This window comes from Cibotium barometz, chromosome 38 (genome assembly GCF_041138505.1).
Source record: "Cibotium barometz isolate CiBa-2024 chromosome 38, ASM4113850v1, whole genome shotgun sequence".
NCBI lineage: Eukaryota > Viridiplantae > Streptophyta > Polypodiopsida > Cyatheales > Cibotiaceae > Cibotium > Cibotium barometz.
This window is the reverse complement of record NC_141083.1, coordinates 7821775-7835591: the sequence shown is the minus strand read 5'-3', so window position 1 is coordinate 7835591 and position 13817 is coordinate 7821775. Positions and strand designations below refer to the sequence as shown.

Sequence of the window (13817 nt, the reverse complement as noted above, 5' to 3'; positions counted from 1 at the left end):
GAAAGGACAAGTAGAGCTACTTTCTAATCACTTTGGGAAAAGCATGGAGCTCCAAAATCAACTGTTGGTGGAGCTAATCAGCCCCAAAGAGTTGATAAATCGGTCAGGTATATTTGGCATAGTAACATGGGACGGGGAACAGGGACGGGAACGGGGACGGGGAACGGCAAAGGGCAGGGAACGGGGACGACGGGACGGGGACAGCATATGGAATATGCAATTTATTGACTACAAAGCACACTAAATAAAATAACATTTATGTTTTTACACTTTGAACTTTCAAGGCATCACTTTAAATGTACAATACGTGGCGCAAACACCGAACAGGCGCTAATAAGTACACCGACAAAGTTTAAGCCAATATATAAGCATGAAATGATGATCACTATCAAATAACAAATGACTAGTGTCTACAATGCACATAAAGTGCTAAGTCAAGACTCAAAACAATGAAACATAGCTAAATGATAAATCATAGAGCCTGCAATGCTCAATCAGAGGTTGGAGCGTGAGAAGTACTGGCATCATGATCATGGCTGAGTACATGACCAGTCTCTGAAAGGTAGTGGCATCGTCCTCTGGGCTCTGTTGTGTCTCCACCTGCTCATTTCCGTCCTCCTGCTCCATCTCCCACTGAGTAAAGGGATTTGCCTTTGCAGTCGCACCCTTGCAAAGCATTCGCAATTTGCGCTTACAAAGACAAGGTCATTGGCCTTTTCTACACCAAGGAGGTTCCTCTTCTTTGATGCAATATGGCTGTAAGAACTCCAAAGTTGCTCCAAACAAGAGGAGCTTACAGCTTGGCTGAGAATGCGGATAGCCAAGTGTTGCAGCTCAGGCCCATCTGAACCATAGTCTTCCCACCACAAAGCAGCCCCAACCTTCAACCTATTCTCCTGTGCATCCGCACAACCAAAAGCACCATGAAAGGACCTGTATGCAGCAAGCTGGTCTCTGATTTTGCGCCTAATGCCTCCATCTGGCACTAGACGATCCAAGATGCGCCTCCAACCATCACTGACCTCCCTGTCACTCTCCTATCCATTACCCTGAAACTCAGGGTCCACCATATACGCAGCTAAATGCATAGGAGAGGCATAGGAGTTCCACCTCGTCACACATAAGGAACGAATCTCCTCATATCTATCCTCATCGGGCTCTAACTCTTGCAAGTTCTCTATCATTCTATCCATCGCCTCATACACCTTCCCGATGCATGGCTGCATAGCATCTACAAGCCTCAGCAAGTGGACAATAGGCCTCACCATAGCATCAATGCGTTTCACATCCTCCCGAAAGGAAGTGCTCTCTGCATGCTCCCTGCATAATATGCCTATCGCTGTAAGGGAAAAAAGAAAGAAAGGAAAAAAAAAATGGCAAAAGGAAAGAGGCAAAAAGAACAAGAAAAGAGAAGAAAAAGAAAGAAAGAAAGAAAAAAAAAGAGAAGAAAAAAAAAGAAAAAAAAAGGGAAAAAAAACGGCAAAAGGAAAGGGGCGGAAAAAGAAAAAGCAGCTAAGGGGGGGGGGGGGGGGAGCGCAACACACGCAAAACCATAGGAAGGGGGGGGAGCGCAACACAGGCAAAACCACAGGAAGGGGGGGGAGAGCAGGTCGCGCTACGTCTTGTCTTGTCTCTAGAGCTCTTCTTTTTGTGCACTCTCACTTCTAAGGACTCTATCCCTAAATCCACACACTTTTTTGTGAAACCCCTATTTTATCTTATAGTGGAGATCCCTAAGCCCTCCTTGCTGATGTGGCATTTCCATTTTTCGTTTCCACCCTTCTGGAAATTTCGGCATCTAAGTTTCCCTCAACTATGGCCTGGAGAGAGAATGTTTCCAGGCCCAATTCCAGGAGCCTCACACCAAGTGTTGGTTGTTCAACACTATGGTGTACGGTGCCCCTTTTTGGGGACCAGATCTCGGAGTGGATGATTGGCAGAGTACAAAGCAACTACACCTGATGATGCTCTCACATATGATTCAAAGCCATCAATGCCACATGAGATCATCTTAGCTGAGTTTTGAGCATCCCCACTTGTCATGGATTCACTCTTTCAGACCATCATTTACATACAGCATGTATATACACTAGCTGCAGATCGTCTCCCGTGTCCTTCATGCAGCTTACCCGAGAGGGGAAGAGCAAGTCTTGGTATTCACGGGTGGTTAGCTGGTTTGACAAACATGTCCTTTAGATGGAACGCCTCCCCCCCTTCGAGTACAGCCTTGATTCACCATTTCTAGATCTCTCCCCTCAGGAGATCAACCACCTTATCTGCGTCGATCTTGCAGGGATACACACAAGCCGCACATGGGTGTCTCCACTAGAGCTCACTACCAAGCTCCAGCTCTACACAGCATTTTTTACGAGTTTCAAAGGATGGATTTATTGTGAGCCCTAGCTATCTTCAAAGGCACATGTAACATGCCATGTGGAAAAACATGGGCCAGCTGAGGGTATCATCCCACTATCTACAGATTGAGTCTGGTAGAGTGGATCGCACCCCCGGGAGGCATGGAAATGCAGGGTATGCAGCATAGGGGACGCCGAGACAAAGGAGCATTACATGTTCAGATGCCAATCTTACTTTGAGATTTGCGGGAGATTTCATTGTCTCTTCTGAGATAGATTCGGCCCTCTCTCACGGGTTATGCATTATGAGCACCACAAATGCCTAGTTCTGTCTCTATTGGAGCTTCGCTGCCACCAAAATACCATGCTCAGATGGCACCTAGGGAGCCACACCATGAAAATGCCTCTCTGACCCCCTCCCACAGAGTGAGAGTCGCTTACCACCACATTTGTTGCAACCTGACGCTATATAACCAAAACCTGTTTAGAATTCAGCTATAAATAAAACGTACAGTTGCATTGTCACCACACATACACCAGCTACACAGATTTTGATCATAGGCATCTTGTCAAACAGAAAAAAAAAGTTCCTTGCCAAAGATGACAAAACCTACTATGTAGTGACTCCAAAGACTTTGAACTTCCTCTGTTGGAAAGAAAGTCAGCCTGGCCACTCAATAACATGGCAACTTGAAGATGTAGAGGCTACACAAATGCACTTCTCAATGCAGCCAACATCCCCCCCCATCAGAATCATCATCCTTAGCAGGATCATCATCAGCAACATAACCATCAACAGCCATTTAAGGAGGTATGGGGCCTGTCGACTGGCAGAAAATGCTCCATACAGCAGTCAGCCAAAGGCCAGCAGGTGTGGACAGGGCAGAAGCATAGAATGCAGCATTTATGTGATTTAATTGTCCAGATGAAGTGGCCGACAGCAGTAAATACTGGCCGACTGCAGCCATATTCACATATATAATCATCACATCATTCTCAGCATAATTCAGTTCATTAGTTGTAGATTCATTCATCCATAGCAATAGTAGAACTCATGTAGTAGGGCTAAGGGTCAACCCCTAAGGGGCTGACCATAAGCCTCCACCATGTACAAGCATTACTTACTTTTTTATACCATATGCATAAAGAAAACCTGACACCTAATCTCTCTCTTCTTCTCTCTCCTCTGTGTCTTAATCATAAGTAATTAGCATCGATGTTCTTAAGTATGCTTAGGGCTGTGGAACAGTACAGCAAGGCTTCCGCGCATGCAACATTGGTATCAGAGCATTCACGCTCAGCCCACTAAGCTATGTCCCAAGGAAGGTGCACAGTTCCAACAGAAAGGATGCAGGAAGGTGCACAGTTCCAGCAGAAAGGATGCATCAGGTGTCACCATTACATTGGGCTGGTGTCCATGGTAGTTGTATATACCGGGGATTGATGCCAGTCATGTGATATTGTGGACTTGGCTTTCCGTTGGGACTTGTGCCTCCGTGTACATGCCCGGAAATGCTTGGTGGATTGGTGTTCCATTGGGTCTGGTACCTCATGTACTTGCCTGGAGCACGTCTATTTTGGTATAGTCTCATGAACGGGGATTGTCCATACCAATGCTGCATTGCATAGCATCTTTATGTGCTTGCTTGCAATTGAAATTGCTTGCTGTTTTCATGCTTGCTTGACCAATGTGTAGTTCCAGGTTAGGGGACTCCCGCCCGCCAACTGTGCGTGTGAAACTGTCTACTAACATGGTTGTGGCATGTGACATGTGACAGGTGGTAAGTATTGGTCATAAACCTAGCCTTAGGAGTTAGCACTAATTTATAAGTGAGTGTGTACACACTTCATTAAGTTTTGGGCGACCAAAACTCACTTATAAATTATGACCAGCCTGGTGTTCACACACACTGATGTCTCGAGGTGAACATAACCCAATGTCCACCGCCCAGACCTTATCCCCTTTGTACAAAGGGAGTAACCAGCCATGTGTCCACTCTAGTTTGCTCCACAAAGCACCTACCTGCCACCTACACTGGACAACTCACCACCTCACTCCTCCTCCACTCTCTAGAGATTGGCGCCTCCTTCATGAGGGCATTTGGGCTGCATTTTTCTGCACTTTCTCCTTCCCAACTCCATTTCCAAGCTTGCTAAGATGTTTCTCAAGCTCCCAAGAATGTTTCTGGATGCTAATCACTCTCCTACACACTCCCAATGACTGAAATTCAGCAAAACAGCTCTCTTTATTGCTGTAATTTCTGGTCTTTTTGCTAAAAACCCTAATTTCAGCCCTCCTTTCTCAAGTTGAACCGTAGGGGAAGCTTTCCCAAGGTTCCCTTCATCCACTTGAAGACTTCTGTCGTGAAGAAATGCGACAAATCGAAGATCTCATCACTCCAAGGACTTCCATCACAAAGACTTCCGTTGTCATCGACTCTACTTGCAATTGGTAAGCTTTTATGCTTAAATATGGAAGCAAGTAGCAGGAGGGAGGAACCGGATTACAAGATCACATACCCTGTGTAGTGTTCTCGTCGTACGTGCTCTCTTGCAGATTGCTGCTACCATGTGTTGGTGGAACAATAGAGAGCAGATGGTAGGGAACATGGGCACTTGAGAGGGTAGTATGAGTTGCAAGTCTACATCGACAACCACTTGTTTGCAATACTGTATTCATATGCATTGGTATGGAAATCTGGTCTGAAATGCCCATGACACTATGTACTTGATTCTCCCAAGATCAATATACTTTATTTGAGGGAGGGGTCGGCCGTTCCGGCTCATTGTGTGTGTCTTGTCAATTCAGCAAATTACTTCTTGTATTTGAGCAAGTGTCCATCAAATCTTAGTGTATTTAAGTGTATTGATTAGCATTGTATTCAACCAAGTTACATTCGTAGCAGAGCATACGGTTCTCTTTCACTTCTATCGTGAGAGATGATCACCGCCGTGAACACTAGCTATCTCTACACTTAGAACATTATGGACAGCCATACAATGAATGTTGGAGATGCTAACACAAGAGGCAGGGACAATGAAATTCATGCCTCCAATGCTTTACAGGATGAGCAAACTCATGTGGTGCACAATAGGGAACATGAATATGTGGGACAGCCGTCCCGTGAGGCAAAGAGAAGATGCAAGAAGAAGAGTCCATAGTCTTCAGGGCTGAACTTACTCGTATGCAAGCTCTTCTCCATGCACAACAAGAAGAATTGAATCTCTACCGCCGCGAGAATCCATTGGTACATGACCGTTTGAAGGCCAAGAAAGCTGAATCTTATATGGATCATGCAATGGCAATGATTGCTCAAGAGTTGCACATGCAACCGAGGGATGCAGCACGTGCATACTTGGCTCGTACCGAGGATGCCTATGCAGAAAAGGCAACCATCCCACATGTCTTGGAATCCCCACAGGTGCCCGAATAAGAACTTATGTCTAAGAGGATGAATCTCCATGCTATGGGAGAGAAACAATCAGTGACTTCACGCCATGCAAGAATACCTTATGTAGCCCGTGAAGGACACAATGTTTATGGCAGTGGTCAAAATGTCAAATGCCATTGCCGGCTGAAAATGTGCATACACAACACATGCAACATGGGCTGCAATTTTCTGCTAGTGCAGGTATTCCGCATATCTTTCATGCCACTCATGCCTTCGAGTGTGCTCTCGTGAGGGAGAAGCTATGGCTGAAAATGTACCAATGCATGTTGAGGGGCCAACCATGCCTCATGCTTACAAGGCTTATGTATCTATGTCTTATGCATCACCTTTTGGTCCTAAAATGATGCCAGTCACAGGGGCTGTCCCAATGGACAAACATGGGGGAAAACATGTTGAGATGCAAGCACATGCAAAAAGTCTCGTGACTTCAAAGATGGAGACAAATCTGTGAAGTTTGACGCATATCATGGGGAATATGATGCATCAAAGGCACTTGCTTTTATTGCCCAGTTTTATATTGCTTTCAGTGATGAGGATTTCACTCAGAAATCCATGATCCGGCATGTAAACATGTTTATGAAAGACACTGCTGTCCATTGGTGGCTCACGGAGAAGCTCCCACCGAATCCTGTTAGATCATGGGAAGAGGTTCTATGCTCAATTCTTGCCTCCCAATGCATTGAATGATGGGATTGGGTGAAGCAAAATGAGGGGGAATCAGTGAATGCATCTGTACAAAAGTTTTGGAAAGTGCTTTTGGAGGTATCTTCATTTATGCATGTCACCAAGGCGGAAAGGAAGAGAAGGTTTCAATCGGGATTGCAACCCGTGTACAAAGCGGGACTACAAATGTATCCTGGTCACACCTTACACCAATTAATCGCAGCCGCCCACTGCCACCACCGAGCAATTGGAACTCAAGTTGAGTCGATCCAATAAGGCTAAACCCTCATTCCAAGGCAAAGAGAGTGCTGTTCAAAACCTGCAAAATAATGGATAACCATCTAAAAGGACCAAAACCAAGATAAAAATGACCCAAAGGCTGAAAATAAGTCCACTAAGAAGCATCCCTTCCAAGTGAGATTATGGTCTCACTCCGGAGCAGAAAAAGCGGTATATGAGAGAGGGGAAATGCTTTACTTGTGGTAGCACTGAGCATATTGCAAATGCATGCCCAAACAAGAAGAAGTGTGATAATGCGAATACAACAAAGCCCAATGTGCATATGGTTCCGGATGTGCAGAGCAACACTTTACATGATAGTAAAGACAGGGTTGTATGTAAAGCTTGGGGACAGCTTAAGGATCAGTCCGCTTTGTTCATGTTTGATGATTGTGGAACTAAGAACTTCATATCTACACAGATGGCAGCTACTTTGGGTATTGAAGTGGAGGACATAGGTCCTCAAATTGAAGCAGGGGACCTTTGTTGGTAGAGAAGTGCAGGTCATGCCTATTTTTGGCAAGTTGCGCATACAAATTCAAGGCTATGTGGATCATGAGGATTTTCTTATGGCACCTTTGAATGGTTGTGATGTATTGCTTGGAAAGCCTTGGCATGCACGTATTGGTCCATGCAAGGCTTACAAGAGACCAACAGGATCACCTTCATGCATAAAGGCCGAGAGCATGTAATTGATGCTGGTGAAGAGGGTGATACCATTCCCCTTGTATCTCATGTACAAATTAAGAAAGTAATGAAAAAGAGTGTTTTTACGTACTTGATTTTTGTACGGGATCATGTTGAGGAAAATAATGTACATGTAAACACTCTTAGTAATGATAGGCTGAAATTCTTGCAACAACGCAATGATTGTTTTGCTGATGAGTTACCAAATGAGTTGCCACCCGTACGACCGGAAGATCATCGCATTGATCTTGTGTCGGGTAGCTCACCACCTAATAGGCCAGCCTATCTTGTAAGTGCATCCCAAAAAGAGGAGATCATGAAGCAGGTGAATGAGCTTCTTGAGAAGGGTTTGGTTCAACCAAGCTCTTCTCCATATTGTTCACCTGTCCTCTTGGTTTAAAAGAAGGATGGATCCTTTCATATGTGTGTGGATTATAGAGCTTTGAATAAGCTTACTATCAAGAATCAGTTTCCGATTCCACGCATAGACGACATCCTTGAAAAGTTGGATGGATCGACATGCTTTAGCCGAATTGATCTCAAGAGTGGATATCATCAAGTGCGTGTAGTGCCTCAGGATGTACACAAAACTGCTTTCAAGACAGCATTTGGGCTTTATGAGTATCTTGTTATGCCTTTTGGTCTTACGAATGCCCCGGCTACATTCAATAGAATGATGGATCGCATATTCCGTGGGTACAAGAAATTTACAGGTGTCTTCTTTAATGACATCCTAGTCTTCTCGAAGACCGAAAAAGAGCATAGAGCTCATTTGGCCATTGTTTTTGAAGAGCTCCGTAAGCATAAACTCTTCATAAATGCAAAGAAGATTGAGTTCTTCTTGTCAAAGATACATTAGCTTGGGCATATTATGTCCAAAGATGGAGTGCGGATGGATCCTACAAAGATTGATGCAATTCGGAATTGGCCCGAATTCAGTTCGGTACATGAGATCCGTAGTTTTCTTGGATTATGCTCTTACTACCGCAGGTTCATTTGGCACTTTCCATGGATTGCTTCTCCTTTGCATGATTTGACAAAAAAGAAGGCCACATTCAAATGGACTAATGTCAAAAGGTGAAATTTGATATGCAAAAGGCACCAGGTTTGCTTCAGCCATTGCCTATTTCCACGCAGCCATGGGAAAGTATTACAATGGATTTCATTATGGACTTGCCACGGACCCAACATGGTAATGATACAATTTGGACAATTGTGGACAGGTTTAGCAAGCAAGCTCACTTCTTGCCGGTCAAAAAGACCATCAAAGCCGAGCATATGGTTAAAATATATCTTGCACAAGTGTTCAAGCATCATGGAATGCCAAAGTCCATTGTGGGGGATAGAGATCCCAGGACAACAAGTCTCTTTTGGTGGGCCTTATTTGATAACATGGGTACCAAATTAGACTTCTCATCAGCTTATCACCCTCAAACGGATGGGCAAAGTGAGGCTGCAAATTCAGCCGTGTTGGATCTCTTAAAATGTTGTGGCAGATCAGAAGTCTTCTTGGGAGGTACTTACCGCTTGTCGAATTTGCATACAACACGGTGCATGCATCTACAAGAAAGGCGCCGTTTGAGATTGTTTATGATAAGGTGGTTTTGCCACCCATCCTTCGCACAAAGAATGAGATATTTGCAGCTAATGAGTATGTAAGAGACTTGGATATTGCTTTTGCTCAGCTGTGGACAGCCATTGCAAGGTCACAAGACGAGCATAAAAAGGCTACCGACAAGCATAGAAGAATGATTGGGTATTGCTGAAATTTGAGAAAGCAAGACTTGCAAAGAGTCCTCGCAAAGAGGGTGCATATCCTAAGCTTGCAACCAGGTACTAATGGCCTTTTCGAGTGATCGAGAAGATCAATGAAGTAGCTTTCAGATTGGCATTACCTAGTCATTGGCGCATACACAATGCTTTTCATGTGAGTCTCCTTCGCAAGTATGTAGGGCTGGAGCCCAGTGAAATGATCATTCAAGATCAACCAGAAGTGGATAAGCTTGAGGAGATCTTGCAGCCAGAGAAGATTGTGTATCACAAGGAACGCAAGCTTGTTGCAGGCAAAGTTGTCAGGCGTTACCTTGTGAAGTTTAAGAACTATCTTTCCATTGATGCTAAATGGGTAGATGAAGAGTTCTTCAGAGATTGCCCACATGTGCTTCAGACAGATTTGGATGCTTTTCAGTTCCGGAGAACTGTTTAGAAGCCGGAGGGGATGTCACCATTTGGCCACCCAATTGGTCCATCCGTGCTTTCTTATCATGTATGTACATTGGACTGGTGTCCATGGTAGTTGTATATGCCGAGGATTGATGCCACTCATGTGATACTGTGGACTTGGCTTTCCGTTGGGACTTGTGCCTCCGTGTACATGCCCGGAAATGCTTGGTGGATTGGTGTTCCATTGGGTCTGGTACCTCGTGTACTTGCCTGGAGCACGTCTATTTTGGTATAGTCTCATGAACAAGGATTGTCCATACCAATGCTGCATTGCATAGCATCTTTATATGCTCGCTTGCAATTGAAATTGCATGCTGTTTTCATGCTTGCTTGACCAATGTGTAGTTCCGGGTAAGGAGACGCCCGCCCGCGAACCGTACGTGTGAAGCTGTCTGCTAACATGGTTATGTGGCATGTGACAGGTGGTAAGTATTGGTCATAAACCTAGCCTTAGGAGTTAGCACTAATTTATAAGTGAGTGTGTACACACTTCATTAAGTTTTGGATAACCAAAACTCACTTATACATTATGACCAGCCCAGTGTTCACACACACTGCTGTCTCTCGGTGGACATAACCCAATGTCCACCACCCAGACCTTATCCCCTTTGTACAAAGGGAGTAACCAGCCATGTGTCCACTCTAGCTTGCTCCACAAAGCACCTACCTGCCACCTACACTGGACAACTCACCACCTCACTCTTCCTCCTCTCTCTAGAGATTGGTGCCTCCTTCATGAGGACATTTGGGCTGCATTTTTCTGCACTTTCTCCTTCCCAACTCCATTTCCAAGCTTGCTAAGGTGTTTCTCAAGCTTCCAAGAGTGTTTCTAGATGCTAATCACTCTCCTACACACTCCCAATGACTGAAATTCAGCAAAACAGCTCTCTTTATTGCTGTAATTTCTGGTCTTTTTGCTAAAAACCCTAATTTCAGCCCTCCTTTCTCAAGTTGAACCATAGGGGAAGCTTTCCCAAGGTTCCCTTCATCCACTTGAAGACTTTTGTCACAAAGAAATGCGACAAATCAAAGATCTCATCACTCCAAGGACTTCCATCGCAAAGACTTCCGTTGTCATCGACTCTACTTGCAATTGGTAAGCTTTTATGCTTAAATATGGAAGCAAGTAGCAGGAGGGAGGAACCGGATTACAAGATCACATACCCTCTGTAGTGTTCTCTTGTCTTACGTGCTCTCTTGCAGATTGTTGCTACCATGTGTTGATGGAACAATAGAGAGCAGATGGTAGGGAACATGGGCACTTGAGAGGGTAGTGTGAGTTGTAAGTCTACATCAACAACCACTTGTTTGCAATACTGTATTCATATGCATTGGTATGGAAATCTGGTTAGAAATGGCCAAGACACTATGTACTTAATTCTCCCAAGATCAATATACTTTATTTGAGGGAGGGGTTGACCGTTCCGGCTCATTGTGTGTCTCTTGTCAATTCAGCAAATTACTTCTTGTATTTAAGGAAGTGTCCATCAAATCTTAGTGTATTTAAGTGTATTGATTAGCATTGTGTTCAACCAAGTTACAACAGGGTAGCAAATGGAGTGGTCTACAACAACAGGCGAGGCTAGAGGAAGCAATCCTTGAGGGTAGGTACGCAGACCTAGTACCTCAGTAAGCTCTCAGATCAGTTTCAAAGGCCTAGCGACAGGCATGATCAATTCCAGCAGGTGACCCACCGCTGTGTCAGGGGTTAAGGGAAAGCAAGCATGGGGACAGCAATGAACACATGCTCAGTTCTTCATTAAAGACTTCGAAGTGGAAATCAAGAGTGAAGGTGTTCAGACCAGAAATACCATTCTGAACACCAAAAATACCATTCAACGTCAGTAGAAGTCAAAGTCAAAAAGCAATAGCAATTTAAAGGTCAAGTCCAGGGAGGAAAGATGACCTTGTCATCAAGTTTAGCAGAAGGGAATGTCACATGCACGCCCGTGCCATGACTTAACCTTAAGCATGAACTGGCTAATCCTTGATTAGAGCAACAGTAAAGTGTCATCCTCATAAGCATCAGACATAGCAGCATCAAAGTCATCATCCTTAGCATCAGCATCAGAAGTATCATCCTTAGCAGGATCATTATCAGCAACAACATTGGCATCATCAATAGCCATTTAAGGAGGTATGGGGCCTGTCAGATGGCAGCAAATGCTCCGTACAGCAGTCAGCCAAAGGCCAGCTGGTGTGGACAGGGCAGAAGCATAAAACGCAGCATTTATGTGATTTAATTGTCCAAATGAAGTGGCCGGCAGGAATAAATACTGGCCGAGTGCAACCTTATTCACATATATAAACATCACATCATTCTCAGCATAATTCGGTTCATTAGTTGAAGATTCATCCATCCATCACAATAGTAGAACTCATGCAGAAGGGCTAAGGGTCAACCCCTAAGGGGCTGACCATAAGCCTCCACCATGTACAAGCATTAGTTACCTTTTTGTACCATATGCATAAAGAAAACCTGAAACCTAATCTCTCTCTTCTTCTCTCTCCTTTGTGTCTTAATCATAAGTAATTAGCACCAATATTCTTAAGTATGCTTAGGGCTGTGGAACAGTAAAGCAATGCTTCCGCGCATGCAACATTAGTATAAGAGCATTCAGACTCAGCCCACTAAGCTATGTCCCACGGAAGGTGCACAGTTCCAACAGAAACGATGCAGTAGGGTGGCAGATGGAGTGGTCTGCAAGAACAGGCAAAGCTAGAGGAAGCAGTCACTGAGGGTAGGTACACAGACCCAGTACGTCAGTAAGCTCTCAGATCAGTTCCAAAGGCCTAGCAACAAGCATGATCAGTTCCAGCAGGTGACCCACTGTTGTGTCAAGGGTTAAGAGAAAGCAGGCATGGGGCAGCTATGAACAGATGCTCAGTTCTTCATTAAAGACTTGGAAGTGGAAATCAGGAGTAAAGGTGTTCAGACCAAAAATATCATTCAAAGTCAATGGAAGTCAAAGTCAGAAAGCAATAGCAGTTTAAAGGTCAAGTCCAGGTAGGAAGGATGACAAAGTTCCACCCCGTCATCAAGTTTAGCAGAAGGGAATGTCACGTGCACGCCCGTGCCATGACTTAACCTTCAGCATGAACTGGCTAATCCCTGATTAGAGCAACGGTAAAGTGTCATCATCAGAAGCATCAGAAGTAGCAGCATCCAAGTCATCATCCTTAGCATCAACATCAGAAGCATCATCCTTAGCAGGATCATCATCAGCAGCAGCCATTTAAGGAGGTATGGGGGCTGTCGGCTGGCAGCCCATGGTCTGTTCGCTGGCAGCAAATGCTCCATACAACAATCGGCCAAAGGCTAGCAAGGCTAGCAGGTGTGGACAGGGCAGAAAGCATAAAACGCAGCATTTATGTGATTTAATTATCTAGATGAAGTGGCCGACAACAGTAAATACCGACGGACGGTAGCCTTATCCACATATATAAACATCACATCATTTTCAGCATAATTCAGTTCATTAGTTGAAGATTCATTCATCCATAGCAATAGTAGAACTCATGTAGAAGGGCTAAGGGTCAACCCCTAAGGGGCTGACCATAAGCTTCCACCATGTACAAGCATTAGTTACCTTTTTGTACCATATGTATAAAGAAAACCTAACACCTAATCTCTCTCTTCCTCTCTCCTCTGTGTCTTATTCATAAGTAATTAGCATCAATGTTCTTAAGTATGTTTAGGGCTGTGGAACAGTACAGCAAGGCTTCCGTTTATGCAACATTGGTATCATAGCATTCACGCTCAACCCACTAAGCTATGTCCCAAGGAAGGTGCACAGTTCGAGCAAAAAGGATGCAACAGGGTAGCAGTTGGAGTGGTCTACAAGAACAAGCGAAGCTAGAGGAAGCAGTCACTGAGGGTAGGTACACAAACCCAGTACCTCAGTAAGCTCTCAGATCAGTTCCAAAGGCTAGCAACAAGCATGATCAGTTCTGACAGGTGACCCAACGCCGTGTCAAGGGTCAAGGGAAAGCAAGCATGGGGACAGCAAAGAACACATGCTCAATTCTTCATCAAAGACTTGGAAGTGGAAATCAAGAGTGAAGGTGTTCAGACCAAAAATATCATTCAAAGTCAGTAGGAGTCAAAGTCAGAAAGCAGTAGCAATCTAAAGGTCAAGTCCAAGGAGGAAGGATGACA

At 44.5% G+C, this 13817-nt stretch overlaps 1 protein-coding gene across 1 annotated transcript in view; it reads right to left on the bottom strand.

Moving 5' to 3' along the window:
• EYA (eyes absent-like protein) overlaps positions 1–13817 on the bottom strand; it is a 74071-nt gene that overhangs the window by 30296 nt on the left and 29958 nt on the right. The gene's annotated exons all lie outside the window — the stretch shown is intronic.